The 19,192-nt window shown below is 32.7% G+C and overlaps 1 protein-coding gene across 1 annotated transcript in view; it reads right to left on the reverse strand.

Moving 5' to 3' along the window:
* Positions 1–19,100, reverse strand: part of LOC136026837 (uncharacterized) — a 52,029-nt gene extending 32,929 nt beyond the window's left edge. The window contains exon 1 of the mRNA XM_065703545.1: positions 19,051–19,100. The gene's annotated coding sequence lies outside the window, so the exon portion shown is untranslated. The remainder of the gene's footprint in view (positions 1–19,050) is intronic.
* Between the last annotated feature and the right edge of the window lie 92 nt (positions 19,101–19,192).

Consider the following 19,192-nt stretch of genomic DNA (forward strand, 5'->3'; position numbering starts at 1 on the left):
CTCACTCTTTACGCTAAAGCTTTTAATTGTTTTAAAAAGCAGAATTGTGGCAAAGAGTCAAACTTTAGCGTAAAGAGCGAGGGATTGCGGAGGGGACAACCCATTTCATATACGGAGTAATTTCTGTTCGTTTTAAGTTTTAATGTCGCTCCTTACTTTCAGTTAAAAAAACTAGTTTTTTTATGTAATTTCTGAACGTTTTTGAATTAATGCATGTTTGATTTCGTCGCTCACGTAATTACTTCTATGTAGTGTAATTGGAAGGTAACAAGGAACGATTCCATCATGATAGGCCAGGAACTGACCTATTTTAGTCTGTCAACTTAGAGGAATTACTGCAAATATTCAGAATTTATAATATTAATATAATCATCTAGGAGACGGGTATTTGACAAAAATTGAGAATTAGATTATGTATCTAACCTGCATTCAAAGTTTACAATGGTTAATAGCAAATAGTGTTATTATTATGGCCGGCAAAGGACCCTCTTTGGTGGAAGCTTGGGCCCCCTGGAAAACCTGGGGTGGGCATTTGCCCACACCTGCCCCCCCCAAAATGGCGCCTCTGGAGAAATATCGGGGGGTTAAGGGTCCCGCCCCCTTGATCCACCAGTGTTCTAGTCCTTTATTATAAGTCGAAAGTGATTGGAGACCAACTTTCTAAGGGAGGGAGTATTTTCCAAGGGGAGATTCGCCGGTGATTATTTTCAACAAGGCGTATTTTGCACGGTTTCTTTTTTTGGGGGGGGGAGGTGTATTTGTCGGACAGGAAAGACTGTGACAGATTCTTTGAAAGTGTGGTAGGCTATATTCTTAGGAAGAGAGCTATTTTCTATAGGGATGACTTTTCATTGGAAGGGGAGTTTTCGGGGGGAGGGGGGGGGTAGACTTTTCAGCCGAAATTTTACACGGGGGATATTTGGCTGAATTCAAATACAAATTTGCTCATTCACCTCATGAGAAGTAATCCATGAAGAACTATCTATTAGAATTATCTACGAGAAACTTCTCGATAGAGGGGAGGGGTCTTGGAAAAGTTTTCAACATAGAAGTAATTTTCGGAATGAATTAATAAACGATCAGAAACAAAGTAAAAATTAGTATCTTTTTTTTTTAGTAAGAATATGAAGAATAAGCTAAGAAGAATTTTTTATCCGGAATAGTGAACAATATGTTGTTTTTTTTTTTTTGGGGGGGGGGGCATTTGTAGCGATGACACACTTTTACGATGGCAAATTCATGGGGGAATAATTTTACGTGGGGGAACTTCCTTAGGGTAATTACCATGAATGAGGAGGTATTTATCGGAATACTATTCGAAAAAAAATCAGAAGTTAAATTTTAAGAAAGACTATTTTTTCAGCTGAAAGTGAGGAGAAGCGCTAAACCTGAGAAGTTTATATGTGGGCTGCCTCCTCCTCGATACCCCACTCTTTACACTAAAGTTAGACCTTCATTCAAAATTCTTAAAGAGAGACTTTTTTTGAAGTGTTTAAAACTTGAGCGTGAAGAGAGTTGTATTGAAAAGGAGGCGGCATATATACGGAATAATATCTGTTCTCTTAAAGTTTTAATATTACTTCTTACTTTTAATAGACAAAAATTGTTACTTTAAATTTAACTATCATAAAGATTGATAACTTACAACTTCTTGAAAATACATTTCTAAGCTCCTTCCGAAATCCCAAGGCTATAATCAAATTCTCCAATTAATAGCATGTGACATGTAAAAGTATGCTAAACATTCCTGATTTTCAGTGCAAGTTTATTCAAATTTCCAAATAAGAACTACAGTTTAACCAACCCTCTAGATTAAGCAAATACCGTTTGCAAGTAATTTTATGGAGATATATCCTGTTTTGGTATTTTATTGATAAAAAGGACAGTAAGTGAAAAATATCCCCCACCCGAATTTTCATATATTAGATCTACCGTCCATTGATTTCCACTGCGAAGGACATCTATTAAAACCTGGTATATGGGGTAATCTCCAGTACCTGCAACTATTTATCAAGACCTGTTAAAGATTTGACACATTAATATTAGACTTCAAAATACCACTTAAACATCAGAGATTCAACTCTGATACGCCATCTTCTATTCGAAGTACCTACTACTCGTATATTTGATAGATACGCCTTTATATCCATGCCAAAAGCTAAAACAAGAGACATCCAAGGCTATCAATTTATTCTTATTAACAAAACAAGTCTTGTGACGTATTTTCTGATTATCCCATCACCTTCCTATTAGCTTAAAAGCAAAACAAGTTTTGTGATGTCAGGTCTTAAATGTGCCCGGATTCCATATTTGTATCTTTTTTAATCAAATTGGGATGGCCGCAAGAAACCTGTTTTGTAGGATGCCAGGAACGGCTCGGCCTGTTTTCTAGAGACCCAGAGCTGGGTAGCGTAATACAATTTGTGTGGCCAGAAGTTTAATTGTAAGATTGCAAATTGTGGTTGTCATTTGCCTGTTTTAGTCATTCCATTCAAGATGCTTTGGATATTTTTTATTGTGATAAATTGTCTTAATGCTCTGAAAGGGGAAAAATATTTCAATCGCATAGTATAGGAAAATTTCAGTAGGCTAATCAATTTAAAGTCCTAAATTAGCCAGGGAAGTGTTGTTTTTTTTTCACTAAAAAATCACAACCCTCTTTGAACTCCAATTATATAGCCCTGTTTTTGGCCTCCTTGAGCCAGTATCCAGTTCCTGATTGTCATTTACGCTAAATTTCACTTTTTCTGTTACTCATTTCTTGTCAATATTACTAAGGGGTTATAGTTAAGCACTAGAGAAGTCATTGTTAAATAACATGTGCTTATGTATATATACAGCTTTTTGCTACTTATTCTTCTCTGGTTATATAATGCTTGATGTGGTATAAGCCAAGAGAAGGACCTGTAGACCTATAGAAGAAAACCTGTTAAAAAAAGATGATTCATTGTAATTTACATAATAATTATAGCTAACATATTCCACATGCAGCCCTGCTCTACTTTAGCCCCAACCCTCCTAATATGGAAATCTATAGCTGAAACTACATATTTTCTATTGATTCTGCCAATGTATCACTCAACCCTAGTACCTTTTAATTGAAGCAACTGTGGCAAAACAAGAACTGGAAAAACAAGTAAAAGATGGCAGAAAACATTGGAAATATATAATTTAGGCTATATATTTGCAAATTAGGCATGCTAGGGGGTAAATTTTTGTTGTTCATATTTTGACTTACAAATTAAAGTTGCGTTCGAATCACATTCCAAGTTGACTGAAACCAGCATTCTGACGTTTTATTTGTGATTCCGAGTTAACTTTTAGCGTTCGATTTGTAAAAGTTGACTGAAAGTTAATGAAAAGTTGACTTTTAACAACTTTTACATTTTGTACGTTCGTCTCAAGTTAACTCGGAAAGAGGGCAAAAGTTTCAATTATAGGTAATCATGGAGTATGTGTTCAGATGGATCCAGGATGAAGGCAACATTTTTGTCTACCAGTATGGTGAGTTATTGAGCCAGATTTTTGTTGTTGGGTAGGCTGCACTAAAATAGACTTAAAAACTATGTTATTACCCTAGTTAAAACTGGCTTTTTTCTTGTGTGGGTGGGTGGGTTTTTTCTTTTACTGGGTGGGGGGATAGGTAGATAATAAAATGGTTAAGAAAAAACTTATAAAGTTATTGCAATATTAGTTAAAGTTACTGCAAAGCTACTTGAGCAATTATTTCAGAGCTGGGTATCCTAATACAATTTGTGTGGCCAGAAGTTTAATTGTTAGATTGCAAATTGTGATTTTCATTTGTCTTCTTTTAGTCATTCCATTCAAGATGCCTTGGATATTTTTTTTTTATTGTGATGGATTGTCTTAATGCTCTGAAAAGGTAAAATATTTCAATTGCATAGGATAGGTAAATTCCAGTAGGCTAATCAATTTAAAGTCCTAAATTAGCAAGGGAAGCGTTTAGTTCACTAAAAAATCACTTATATACAGTGATTTTTTAAAATCACTGTATAATTGGAGTTCTTTGAACTCCAATTATACAGCCCTGTTTTTGGCCCCCTTTAGCCTGTATCCAGTTCCTGATTGCCATTTAGTCCAAATTGCATTTTTTCTGTTACTCATTTCTTGTCAATATTGCTAAGGGGTCATACTTAAGCACTAGAGAAGTATGCAGCTCTGCTTTACTTTAGCACCAACCCTCCTAATATGGAAATCTAAGGCTGAAATTGCATATTTCCTATTGATTCTGCCAATCTATACCTCAACCATAGTACCTGATAATTGAAGCAACTGTGGCAAAACAAGAACTGGAAAAATAAGTAGGCTAAAAGGTGGCAAAATACATTTAAAATATATAATTTGGGCTATATATTAGCAAATTAGGCAGGTCGGGAGTAAATTTTTTGTTTTTTTCATATTTTGCCTTAAAAATAAAGTGAATATACTACTTGATGCCTTTTTGTATGTTCTTTACAGATATAATTGATATAATTGCTTATGTATATATATATATAATATAATAATATAAGATATATAATTGATATAATATACAGATATAATTGCTTATGGGTGTGTTCCAGCTGATGGTTTTTCAGTAACTGCAGTTACTGCATGGTAACTGCCCATTTTTAACTGCAGTAGAGCCAGTGGGAACAGCACAGTAACCTGACTAGCAGTAGCATCATTTTCAAATTAAATACACGTGTTCAAATTTAAGGGATAGTTTAATGCTGATTAGTATATTTTTTTTTAATTCCTGCTGTTTCAGAGCATTTAGAGAGGTTCTAAGCCAACCATGGGCATTTGGCTGTCACAAATGATTTTGCTCAAATGAGTTGGTGAAAAATAAATAGAAAATATAAATTTTCTCTTTTTTTATTATTTCAAGACTAGAATATCACAAAGCTGAGCATTCACATAGCTTGATTGTATTTTAAGCAAATACAATCCCTGATGGAGTTTTGTTGATACCTGTCTTAAATTGATTTGTCTAAATAAAATGGGCCTATAGCATTTATAGGACAGTAGTGGGGCAACTATAGCAATTTTTTTCAATTTTCTATTTTTTTTTCAAATAATTATTGTTCTCTGGTCAAATTTGTGTTCCTTGCTAAGTGGTAGGCGCTTTGGGTTGGAACGCTTTGTCCAAGGTGTATAGGTTTAATTCCTGGCATTGCCAGTTTATTTGGTTTTGGATAGGGGTTGGTGATATGACTAACCTCAGCTAGAATTGGCCCAACTTTAAATGAGTACAGATGGAAATCTAGGGACAGTAAGGAGGAAGGGCATGCAAGAGCATAGGCTGGCTGGTCCTTAGCTTCCTATTGCACTACCTGGCTAAAGGACCACCAGGTCCTTTACTGGCCTACTGACTTAGCCATAGAAACTTTCTTTCAAACCCATTAAATATAAGTAGAAATGAAGAATACCAGTGTGATGGTCCTTCCATTTCCCTGAAATGTGGATGTATGGACAAATTTGTGGGTCATGAGAGATAGCTTGTGAATGTAATGGGGGTGAATGTTCTGCAAGATTTAAAAATTTATGACAGTTGCTCAGGTTGGCAACTGAACACAGAAGTATAATTTTGTTATTTGTTTTTCTTTGTGACTATTATGCTTATTTAATGTCAAGTATTATAAAGTTAATCTCCTTTATTTTGTTTTTAATTGCCATGGCCCTAGGGCTTAAATACAATAAAACCTACTTATATCCATTGATTTTCTTTAAATAGATAGGAGTTCTGTGTGTCCTAGCTTCAGTAAATTTAAATGTAATTGTGAGACCAGGGATTACAAAGTAGGTGAAAACTTGCAAATGGACCTCTGGTATCAATAAAAATTTGTAAGAAATGGATATCAATTTAAAGATTAAAAAAAAAAACTGTTAGAAAACAAAGAAGACTAATGAATAAACAAAAGTATCCCTTTACAACCATTTAATGAATTGTCACAAATATTGGTCACCCTTAAGATTGAAATGAACAAAGCTTCAATTATGAATCCATTTTCCTTTAAACAGACTGAAGGGGCAAACCTCCAAGCTTTGACAAATTCAATCTCACTTTTGGGCAATCTCACCTTTCCTTTTCAAAGGAAACTTTCTTTGGATGTTTCCAATCCAACTAAAAACAACAGGGACAGCATCAGGTACAAGTGATCTTCTACTTAGCCTACATACCAAAGGGAAAAGCATGCATCTCTATACTATAATTTACCTCCAACCTGCCTAATGTGCAAATATATAGCCAAAATTATGTAGTTCCAATGTATTCTGTCACCTGTTACCTTTCCTGCCATTCTTGCTTTGTTGCAATTGCTTCAATTAACAGGGAGTTAAAGGTTGAGGGATAGATTGGCAGAATCAACAGGTAACATGTAACTTCAGCTATATATTTCTATATTAGGAGGGTTGGGGGTAAAGTAGAGCAGGACTGCATGTAAAATTATGTAAGCTATAATTATTGTGCAATTATAAAAATCGGTTTTCTTAAGATATTTTTCTCTAGGCCTACAGGTCCTTTCTTTGGTTTATGCCACATCAAACATTGTATTCCCAGAGAAAAATAAGTAGCAACAAGCTATATATATACAAGAACATATTATTTATCAATGAGGACTCTAGTGCTTATTTGTGACCCCTCAGTAATATTGACAAGAAATGAGCAACAGACAAAATGAAATTTAAATGGCTATCAGAAACTGGATACAGGCTTAAGGGGGGTAAAAAAAAACAGGGCTGTATAATTGAAGTTCAAAAATAGGTGGTGAGTTTTTAGTGGAATAAATACTTCCCTAGCAAATTTCAACTATAGGTCATGAAAGGAGATTAATGTGAAGCTTGATCATTTTTAAACAATAATATGCAAATAAAGAAAGAGAGTATAGCCTAGAGGGTTGTATACTCAACCATGCAGCTCGCCAAGACAATTTTAAGCTCCCATTATAAACTATGCACTCATAGCAGCAAATAGCAGCTACATCAGGCTAAAGGACCAATTACTACAACTTATCTTGAGGTTTTTGTGCAAGTCAACATGGGATTTGTGTTTTATTTTGGTGAGAATAGAAAAAGCATAAAAGGCGTTTCTGACTTAAATTCCATACTTTACTCATTGTCAGACCTTTTGCCATTGTTGAAGAAGCAGTAAGCAAATTCAAGTGTTTTGGCTCCCTAGGTAGGCTAGTTTGCTTTATACAGGCATTTTAGCTAATATCTTACCTCATAATGGCAATTTTAAAAAGCATTTTTTTGCTCCTGTATAATTAGAGCATATCTAAAATTTGAAGGATGTTTTTTACCAGACAGATAAAAGGTAAAATTCTAGTTGAGTTACTTCTTGCTATCTCAGAAAGAAGTTAGGTTAGGAAAATGAAACTTTCAGGGATGGGTCTATAGGCTAAAGTATATCCTGGGAAGGTATTTTAAAGTACCCACCTCCACTTCTTCTCCCTCTAGAGAGCCCTAAAATTTGACTCCATGACAGGTCTGTACCTATTGAAATTTTGACAAAACAACATTTTACCTTAATTTTCAGGTACCATTTGCTTTTTCTCTGCCTTTAGTTCTGAAAATTCAATTCCTTTTATTTGAGTAGAATTCTGAGCCATATCAACATTTTTTTTTCTTCAAAATTTAGGAAATGTTTTTTCATATCTTTAAAACCTATAAATTGGGATTTAGCAAAGTTGTTAAGCTGAGAACAACTTTGTTGTACTTCATTTCAGCAGAAGATTTATTTTGTAAGGTTTCACTTTTATAACACAGATAGCCTATTTTTGAAGGTCATCAAGGGTCAGGGCCCTCTAGAGCAAGAATGAGTAGAGATATGTACTTTGAAATACCTTCCCAGGACATTCTTTAGCCTGTAGACCCATTCCTTAAAGTTTCATTTTCCTAACCTATCCCCTTTCAGTGATATTTCAGAGAAAATTTCAGTGATATTTATATCACTCACATATTTCTCATATTTTATATCACTTTATATTTCAGTGATATTTTTCAGAGAAAAATAATTCAAATTTTTTCTCAAAAGAAGCTTGATTTTTAAAAATAAATGTATGTTTAACAGAAAGCAACTGACATCATATGAAATCCAATAAAAAAAAATTCATGGAGAATAAATAATATCTGCCAAATATTTAACCTATAGTGAGGTGGCATAAAAGATTATTTGTAAATTTAGAAAACCCAGTGTTATGGCAACAACAGTATGGCAAATCAACAGGAATTGTCTTTTCACAACTAAAGCCAGAGTAAAAGAAACTGATAACCCAAAATTTCAGGACCATTTAGAGGGAAAAGAAATGGAGGTAGGTACTTCAAAATACTTTCCTGGGACATACTTCAGCCTGCAGACACATCCCTGAAAGTTTCATTTTCCTAACCTAACCTCTTTCAAAGATAGTCAAAAGTAGCCAAAGTAAAATTTTGCCCCTACTTTATGTTAAAAATCCAGTTAAACAACAATCTCAATGAATACAGACTATATAACTAGGGAAAAGGGTAAAATTGGTGCAAACAGTATTACTGGCTTTCATATAAAGTGAATATACCACTTGATGCCTGTTTTAATGCTGTTTCCATATATAATAATTGCTTTTACTGCAAAGTCAGATTTAAACATTTTTTGGCCTCTTAAAAATGACCTAAATATGGGGTATAAAAAATCTGTAATAGATTAGAAACAAATTTGGGCTATATATTTGCACATCAGGGGGGGGGGGGGGGGTGGGGGTAAAGCATAGCATATATTAAATAAGTAAACTAACCTTTGCTGTATTTTTTTTATGTGTTTGTGCACATTGAATTTTAATGAGAAGAGAAATCACCAGTGCAACAGCACAAACATAAAAAAAATACACCAATGGTTAGTTTATGTATTTAATATATGCTATGCTTTACCCCCACCCCCTGATGTACAAATATATAGCCCAAATTTGTTTCTAAGCTATTACAGATTTGTAATAACCCCACATATAGGTCATTTTTAAGAGGTCAAAAAGTGCTTAAATCTGAATTTGTGGTAGAAGCAATTATTATATTTGTAAAGAGGATAAAAAAGGGCATGGAGTGGTATATTCAATTTATTTGAAAGCCAGTAATACTGTTTGCACCAATTTTACTGGGAAAAGAAGCCAATAATTTTTAGTTTTTAACTAACCTATAGGCTAATATAAGGTTACAAACCAACCTATAATTTTTAGTTTTTTCAACTAAAAATTATAGGTTGGTTTAGAAACTAGGCCTGTTAGATTTGGTAATATTAGAATAACTCACCAATGTGACAGCTGCCTTCCTGAGAATCAACGTTTTTAACAACATAAAAAATTTCTTCTCATTCCTTATTAAGCTTAGCCTATGCAAGATAGGCCTAGAACACCAAAAACAATTTAAATCCTAAGGAATATGCATAAGATTACTTACAGGTCACTGAAAAGCTAAGATTATTTCCACTAGGCCTATTAACAATTTCCTTGTCTTTTCTTTAGACTAAACGATTTCATATTTCTAAATTTTTTGCCATTGAAGCGTTCGATTCGCAATTCTGTGTTGACTTTCTAGGTCAACTTTTTACTAAATAAAACGGCAGCAGAGAAAAAAGTCAACTTTTAAGTTGACTTGTTCGAGTCGATTCGAACGCAACTTAAGTGAATATTTCACTTGATGCCTTTTTGTATGTTCTTTACGAATATAATAATTGCTTATATTGCTAGTTCAAGTTTAAGCACTTTTTGACCTTACTTAACCTAACAAATTTTGGCAGTGAAAAAAATACATTATTTCGTCAAAAACACATACTTTAATTGAAAATTTGACATCAAAGAAGAAGAAAAACAGCATAATATTGTAAAATTTATTAATCCAACTTAATCGTGGAAAATCATTGCTCATAGATTATACAACATTTAAAAAATGGATTGATAATGAAACAGTAAGTTTGAGACCAATGTTTTAAGCTTTTTTATACCCAGCAACTATTTGGGTATATTTTGGTCATTTTCAAGAGCTCAAAAACTTGCAATTGAAGCACTTATTATGTTTGTAAAGAACATAAAAAAGGTATTAAGGGGTATTTTCACTTTATTTGTAAATCAAAAATATGAACAACAAAAATTTACCATTATTAGTATAGCTGCATGATTTTCCCCTTGGTATGTAGGCTAAGTGGGAGGTCACTTATACCTGATCCTGTCCCTACTGTTTTTACTTGGTTGAAAAAAATCCAAAGAAAGTTCCAATTAAAAAGGAAAGAGACCAAAAGTGAGATTGAATTTGTCATAGCTTTGAGGTTTGCCCCTTCAGTCTGTTTAAAGAAAACAGATTCATAATTGAAGCTTTGTTCATTTCAATCTTAGGGATGATCTACATTTGTTACACTTCATTAAATGATTGTAAAGGGATACTTTTATTTATTTGTCTTGTTTGTTTTCTACATGATTTTTTAATCTTTAAATTGATATACATTTCTTACAAATTAATTAGTCATACCACAGTTCCATTTGCAAGTTTTGATCTACTTCGTAACCCTGGTCTCAAAATTGCATATAAATTTATTGAAGCTAGGAAACATAGAACTCCTCTCTGTTTAAAATAAAATGTATGCACATAAGTAGGTTTTAATACACTAAAGTCCTAGGGCCATGGCAATTAAAACAAAACAATGAAGATTAACTTTAAAATGCTTGACATTACATAAATATAACATTCACAAAGAAAAACTATTCACAAAATTTTACTTTTGTGCTCAGTTGCCAACCTGAGTAATTGCCCTAAATTTTTAAACCTTGCAAAACATTCACAAGCCACCTCTTATGACCTACACTCTTGTCTGTACATCAACAATTCATTGAAAAGGAAGGGCCACCTTACTGGCATTTCTTCCTTTGTACTTATATTTAATGGGTTTAAAAGAAAGCTTCTATGGCTAAGTCAGAAGCCCAGTAAAGGAACAGGTGGTCCTTTAGCCAGGAAGTACAATAGGAAGCTAGGGGCCAGTCATCCTATGCTTTTGCATGTCCTTCCTGCTTACTGACCCCAGATTTCTCTAGGTAACCTGTTAAGTTTGGGCCAATTCAGGCTGAACTTACAGAATCACATCACTGACCTTTGTCCCAAACCAAATAAACTGCTAATGCCAGGAATTAAACCTGTGCCCTTTGGATAAAGGATTCTCAGCCTAGAGGGCCAGCCACTTAGGAAGGAACACAAATGTCACCAGAGAACAAAAATTATTTGGAAAAAGAAAATATTGAAAAAAAAACAACTCAAGTCATAGTTGCTACCATTTTTCACTGCTGTCCCACAAACATTATGTATTTTATTTAGACAAATAAATTTTAAGACAGATATCAACAAAACTCCATCAGGGATTGTATTTACTTAAGATACAATCAGCAATATAAATGCTTAATGGTTAATTTATAGTAAACAGTATTACTGGCTTTTGTATAAAATGAATATACCACTCAATGCCCTTTTTTATGCTCTTTACAAATATAATAATCACTTCTACCGGAAATTCAGATTTAAGCACTTTTTGACCTCTTAAAAATGACCTAAATATGGGGTATAAAAAGGCTAAGAAAATTGGTCTCAAAATTTAAATACCTTATAATATTGATCTCAAACTTACTGTTTCATTATAAATCCATTTTTTTTTAATTTTGTATAATCCACAAGCACTGATTTTCCAATATTAATTTGGATAAATTAATTTTTCCAATGTTATGGCATTTTCTTCTTCCTTGACATCAAATTTCAAATAAAAGTATGTGTTTTTGGTCAAAAATATGAAAGCCGGCTATTACAAATGCCAGTTATACTGTTTGCTATAAATTTAACTATATTAAATACAGCAATGGTAGGTTTACCTATTTAATATATGCTATGCTTTAACCCCACCCCCCTGATGTGCAAATATATAACCCAAATTTGTTTCTAAACTATTACAGATTTTTGATTTCAAATATCATAGTATTTCATATAAAAGGATGGAAAATGCATGCTTTAATCGAAATTCTGGCAACAAGGAAGAAGAAAATACCATAACATTGGTAAAATTTGTTTATTCAATTTAATTGTGGAAAATCAGTGCTTGTGGATAATATAACATTAAAAAAATGGATTTATAATGAAAAAGTTTGAGTCCAATGTTATAAAGTTTGAGACCAATGTTTTAAGCCTTTTTTATACCAAAATATTAATTTCATTTTTAAGAGGCCAAAAAGTGTTTAAATCTGAATTTCCAGTAGAAGCAATTATTATATTTGTAAAGAGCATAAAAAAGGCATCAAGTGGTATATTCACTTTATACAAAAGGCAGTAGGCTAATACTGTTTGCTATAAATTTACCTGCTTAGTTTTGTGATATTCTAGTCTTGAAATAATAAAAAAAGAGAGATTATATGTTCTATTTGTTTTCCACCAGCCCATTTGAGAAAAATCATTTGTGACAACAATATACCCATGGTTGGCTCAGAATCTCTCTAAATCCTTTAAACAGAAGGAATTTTAAAAACAATTATACTGATCAGCAAGAAGAATATTAACATAACTCTCTAAACTTGACACCTTTTAAGACAATTTTTAGCAAAGCAGATGCAAAACTTTAATGGTGTCATATGTCATCTAGAAAAAAAAACTGTCATCATCTTATAACATATGTAAAATAACATATGTAAATGTGACATATGTAAAAACATATGTCATCATCTAGAATTAAAATGTGTCAGATGTACTTTGATATAAGATGCCTCAAAGACTTTTAGTTGAATCTATGAAATGAAGGGCCAGGTGTTCCTTTACATTTTATTCAACATGTAAAAAGAAAAACAGTTCAAATTTTTTCACAAAAGAAGAAGCTTGATGTAAAAAAATAAATGTATTTTCAACAGAAAGCAACTGACATCAATGAAATCAAATAAAACAAAATTCATGGAGAATAAATAATATAAGCCATATATTTAACCTATAATAAGGTGGCATAAAAGATTATTTCTAAAATTGGAAAAAACTAGTGTCATGGCTTAAAGTTCTGCTCAATCAACAGGAATTGTCTTTTCAGAACTAAGGCCAGAGAAAAAGAAACTGATAGCCAAAAAATAAGGCACCCAAAAATTTCAGGACCCTCTAGGGAAAAGAAGCAGAAGTTGGTACTTCAAAATACCTTCCTGGGACATACTTTAGCCTGTAGACACATAACTGAAAGTTTCATTTTCCTTGCCTAACCTCTTTCACAGACAGCCAAAAGTAGCTAAAATAAAATTTTACCCCTATTTTACCTTAAAATCCAGTTTAAATAGCAATATCAACAAATATAGACTATATAAAAGGCTATAGGTATTGGCCTAATCATTCTAAATTTTTTTAAACTAAAAATTATAGGATGATTTAGAAACTAGGCCTGTTTGATAAAGTATTATTTTACTAACCCACCAATGTGATAGCTGCCCTCCTAAAGGCCTTTTTTCGCGTCAACCAGCTGGTTTAACCAATGACAGCTTTGGTTTAACCAGCTTGTATGTTCAACGCAAAAACGGAAAAAATTACATATGGTTGAGCTCAAACAAAACTGGTTCGCGAAAACACTTTTTACTTGTCGGTTTCGGCAAAAAATTTCAAACATAAAACATCCGTACAGTGTTAAGAGTGTCATTCTATTATAATTAAATGATTTAGCACTGGCTTAATTTCCTCCGGATTTGACATATTTCACATTAGTTTGAGGTCAGAGAGAATTGAAAAATGATCTAGCATACTCTCTGGTATATTTGAAGAGATAGGAAGGGTCTGAATTAGTGGAATCTTGGGTTAAATTGTTCAGGTAATATATTGGAAAATGTTGTATTCATACTGTAAAAGCAAAATTATCTATAAAAAGTCCTAAATGATAAGACTTTAGCTTTGTTGAGCTACCCTAAACAGAGGATAAAATTCTAGTTTGACTTCTTTTTGTTTTGATTTGGAATTCTACTAGCCTACCAGGCTATAGACTAAATTTCCAGTCAAATTCCAGTTTAGCTACTTTTTGCTATCTTTGATTGGGGTTATGTTAGGTGAATGAAACTTTCAGTGATTAATCCATAGCTAAAAACATACTCTGAGAAGCTATTGCTAAGCTTATGTGATAACCCTCTTCTGTTTTTTAAATCTTGGAATTTTGCATACTGGACTGGTCTGTAACTATTAAAATTTTGGTTAAAACAACATCTTACCTTAATTTTCAGCAAGCAGTTTCTGTTTCTCTGGTTTTAGCTCTGAAAATGCAATTCTTGTTATTTGAGTAGAATTTTAAGTCATATCAGTGTTTTGTATTAAATATAGGGAAATGTATATCCTGAAAGTTTCCAAATCTTGGAAACTTCATAAATTGAAATTGAGCAAAGTTATGACACTAAAAACGCTTTTTTCTTGTCATTTAAGTAGAAGATTTATTTTGCAAGGGTTTCACTTTTATAACACAAGCATTAAGGGTGTGGACCAAATATTGAGATTTCCAACTGTCATCATCACTAACCAGCAATTCTACAGGATTTAATCCTTATTTCATTAGACAATGTGATTTAAGGTAATTTAAGGCAAACGTTTTTAAGAGAGAGAAAAGAGTAGAGTTAGATGCTCCAAAATACTTTCCCATGATATAGTTTAGTCTCTAGACCCATCCCTAAAAGTTTCATTTTCCTAACCTAAACCTTTTTCAAGATAATACAAATTTATCTAAAATAGAATTTTACCAACAGAAGTTTAACCTAATAATTTGTAATAACATATTGTTCAGGCTAGCCTTTGCAATCCCTACAAATTTTGGCTCTTCACAACAAAGCACTATTACAGGCTTAGGCCCTAACAAAAGAAAGTAGCAAACTGCTTAATCTTAATAAAAAAAAATCCAAAAGGACTTTATATTTCTTCAATACAATATATATATTAATTTTTTGTTTTCAGTAGAATACTAGTTAAGTATAAACCAGCAAATGTTTAAGAATTTTTGAGGGGGGACAGCTGCCTAAAATTAACAAAATATTTCTGATAAGCACAAAAAATATAACAAATTAAGCTAAACTAGAAAATAGTTTTTTTTTCTCACTGAACAGTTACCATAACACATAATGTGTTGTAAGATTTTTGCAAGTACTTGTGCATTATAGCCACGACATTCAAGTTCTATTGAGAAGTTTAGTTTGGCTAATGTTAATGACATAAAATAAAATATGATGAATATATAAAACTTTATCAACAAAATTATGAAAACTACAACAAAGAATCCTGGAATTTGTAAATCAGCATCATATCCTAAATATTACTGTATCTTACATTGTGATAGATTGTTTTAAACGCCCTACTGTACAGGGGTAAATATTTAAATTATGTATCATAGGCAATTATCTGAAGAGTAATCTATTAAAAGTCTCCTGAGCTAACTAGGGAAGTTTTTTCTTTCTTTTTTACTTGCTTTAGCCTGTATCCAGTTCCTGATTGCCATATAAATTCCATATTCATAGTTAATAACATAAGCCTTTGTATATAGACTATACCTTGTTGCTAATTTTTCTGGGCATAGAATGTTTGATTTGTAAAAGCCTTAGAGAAGGACCTGAAGAGAAAGAAACATAATAAAAAAAAAATTCATGCTTCATAATTTTTAGAATAATAGCTGGTAACACATTTTATATTCAACTTTGCTCTACTTTACCCCTCAATCCTCCCAATATAAAATGTATTGCTGAAATTTCCTATTTTCCATTTGTTTTGTCAATCTGTCTCTCTAACTTCATCCCATGTAGCTGTAAATTAAACAAATGTGACAAACAATAACTAGAAAAACAGGTGACAGGAGGTTTAATGCATTGAAAATATGAAATTTGAGCCATATTCTGCACATTGGGAGGGGGATTGAGATAAAGCATAGCCTAACTTAATGATTTTCTCTTGCTATGTAGGGTAATTGGAAAGTCACTTGTATATCATGCTTTCCTTTTCAGTTTTAGTTGGATCGAAAAATCCAAAGAAAGTCCCCTTTGAAAAGATAGTAGCCACAAAGTGAGATTGTATTTGTCAAAGCTTGGAGGTTTGTCCCTTCTGTCTGTTTAAACAAAACAGAATCTTAATTGAAGCTTTGTTCATTTCTATCTTAAGGGTGCACAACAATTATGATATAAGGTACTTTTCTTTATTCAATTGTCTTCTTTGTTGTCTAAAAGACTTTTTTTTAATCTAGATGTTTCATAAATTGCTCATTTTTACCAGAAGTTCATTTGACCTACTTTGAAATCCCTGGTCTTAAAATTACATTTGACTTTGTTAAAGCTAGGAGACATAGACCTTGTGTTTGTTTAAAGAAAGTGAATAAACATTAGTAATTTGTATTGCACTAAAGCCCTAGGGCCATCATAATTCCAAACAAAAAAGAAACTTCACTTTAGAATATTCAACATTGTCTAACATAAACAGAAACAAAGAAAAAAAATTACCAAATTTTACTTCTGCACTCTACTGTCAACATGAGAAATTGTCCAAAATTTTAAAATCTTGCAAAACATTCATCCCTCATCACATTCACCAGCCATCTCTCATCAAGCCTACACTTCATTTCTCATCTCACTCAATCCTACAAATGCATCAAATAACCCACTTTCTCATTAGTGCTTCCATAGATATGGTCAAAGTAAGAGCCATCTTGCTTACATTTTTATTATATCTAGAAGTTTTCTGTAGCTAAGTCAGTACTTCAATATTTCATACACCTTTGTAAACAACCTTAAGATGGTAAAATAGGTTGGATTATCCAAATTTTTAGTTTGCCACAATATATTTCAATCATTATTGTAATATAAAGGGCAGCCAATAGTAAAGGACCTGAATAAATATTTTAAGGTAATTAAAAAGGTTTATTACTCAAAAACTTGATAAAAACTAAAAGGGACTTCTTAATAATTGATTACTTTAAAATATCTACATTATACACAACAATAAACCCTTTGCTATAAAGGGAAAGTCAGTAAGGCCCAAAAAACTATTCAATACTAATTGTGGTTTGAGACAGTTTGCTGAATGTCTAAATGATTTTAGATAGTAATGAAGATAAAATGTGGGCAAACTCAACACCAATATGCAAGTAAGTAAGTATGGCAGCACTGACACATCAAGGTCTAAACTGGCAGTGCTAATTTTCCACTTTGTGACCCTTTGGCCGAGAATTGCAATTAAGGGCTGGGGGCCAGAAATCTTGTGCTTTTGTACACCCTCCCTGCTTACCTTTTGCATATTTCTCCATTTGCCTATTTAGAGCTGGTTTAGATCTGTCTAACATCACTGACCCCCATTTAAAACAAATAAACAGGCAATACTAGGAATCAAACCTGTACCCCATGGACAAAGGATTTCTTACTAAGAGTGCTTTCCACTTAGCCAAGAACATTATTACAACCAGAGTAGAACAACTATTAAAAAAAAAATATTGAAAAAAAAAACAAGATGGATTTACAGCCATTTTCACTAATCTTCAATACACATTGTATTTTACTTAGACAAGTTATTGTAAGGCAGGTGTCAACAAAGCTCCAGCGGGGATTGCCTTTACTTAAGATGTAAACTAGCACGGTGAATACTTAGCTGGTAAAAACCAAATACACTAGAAATGCCAGGAATTAAACCTGTACCCCCTTGGACAAAGAATTCCCAAACCAGAGTGCCAACAACTTAGCAAGGAACACAAATGTGACCAGAGAACTATTATTTGAAAAAAGAAATATTGAAAAAAACTCAATTCATGGTTGTTGCTTTTCTCTACTGTCCCATAAACAATATATTTTATTTAGACAAATTAATTTTAAGACAGGTATCAACAAAACTCCATCAGGGATTGTATTTACTTAAGATACAACAAGCAATGTGATTGCATAGCTTTGTGATATTCTAGTCTTAAATAATGATAAAAAAGCAAATTTACATTTGCTATTTGTTTTCCAAACCATTTTAAGCAAAACCATTTGCAACAGCAATATGTCCATGGTTAGATTAGTGTCTATCCAAAATGCTTTACAACAGAAGGGACACATTTCTTGCAAAGCAAATACTCAGCTTTAATGCTATTCTGTGTCATCTCTAAAAAATTAAACTGTATCAGGTGTATTTTGATATAAGATACTTCTAAGACTTTTAGCAAGGGGGCAGGCATTTCTTCACAATTTATACAATGTGTAAAAGAGCACCAGGGGGTGAGATTGAAAAAAAAAACTTTCAGGGATGGGTCTAAAGGCTAAAGTATGTTCTGGGAAGGTCTGCTTACATGGAGTACAAAGAAACTGTTTCACAGCTTTCCTCAATCCACTTTATAAGGTTTTAAAGATATGCAAAGACATTTCCTAAATTTTTAAAAAAAAATATTGATATGGCTTAAAATGCTACTCAAATAAAAGGAATTGCATTTTAAGAGCTAAAGCCAGAGTAAAAGAAACTGATAATTAAAAATTAAGGTAAATCTTGTTTTGTCAAAATTTCAATAGTATAGGTATAGACCTTTTGAGTAAGCAATTATCTAAGACTTAGAAATCAGAAAAGGGTTGACATAGAAGCCCTGGCAGTACCTTCCCAGAGTGTTTTTGACCCTGGATTAATTACTGAGTTTCATTCTTGTAACCTATTCCCTTTCCAAGATAATGAAAATTAGCTAAACTAGAATTTTACGTATTTTTTGCTTTGGATTCATTACTGGAAGTTCTATTTTCCTGACTTAAACCCATTTCTAAGATAGCAAAACAGTAGCCAAACTAGAGTTTGACTGGAAATTTATCCATGGTCCTATAGGGTAAGGCTGAAATGTAAAGAGTTCTGACAAAGATGCAACACATCTTGAAGCATCTAGTAAGAATAGTAATTGGATTAACAATGCTTTATAACCACTAGGGTCTTGCTTCATCAAGGTTTTATCTCTGAAGCCAAATTACCAAGCTAAGGTCAAGTCTAGGGCGTCATTAGCCTGTGCAAGACAGGCCTAGAATACCAAAAACCCTTTAGATCCTAAGGAATATGCATAAGATTACTAACAGGTCACTGAAAAGCTAAGATTATTTCCACCATTTACAGTTTCCTTGTGTTTTCTCACATGTTTATTCATTTAAAAATAACATTGACGTCAGCTTCACTTGTCCTCAATAAATTTTTTTTTTACGGGGTTAGAAAGTGCAAG

This window comes from Artemia franciscana, chromosome 5 (genome assembly GCF_032884065.1).
Source record: "Artemia franciscana chromosome 5, ASM3288406v1, whole genome shotgun sequence".
In the NCBI taxonomy this organism is placed as follows: Eukaryota; Metazoa; Arthropoda; class Branchiopoda; order Anostraca; family Artemiidae; genus Artemia; species Artemia franciscana.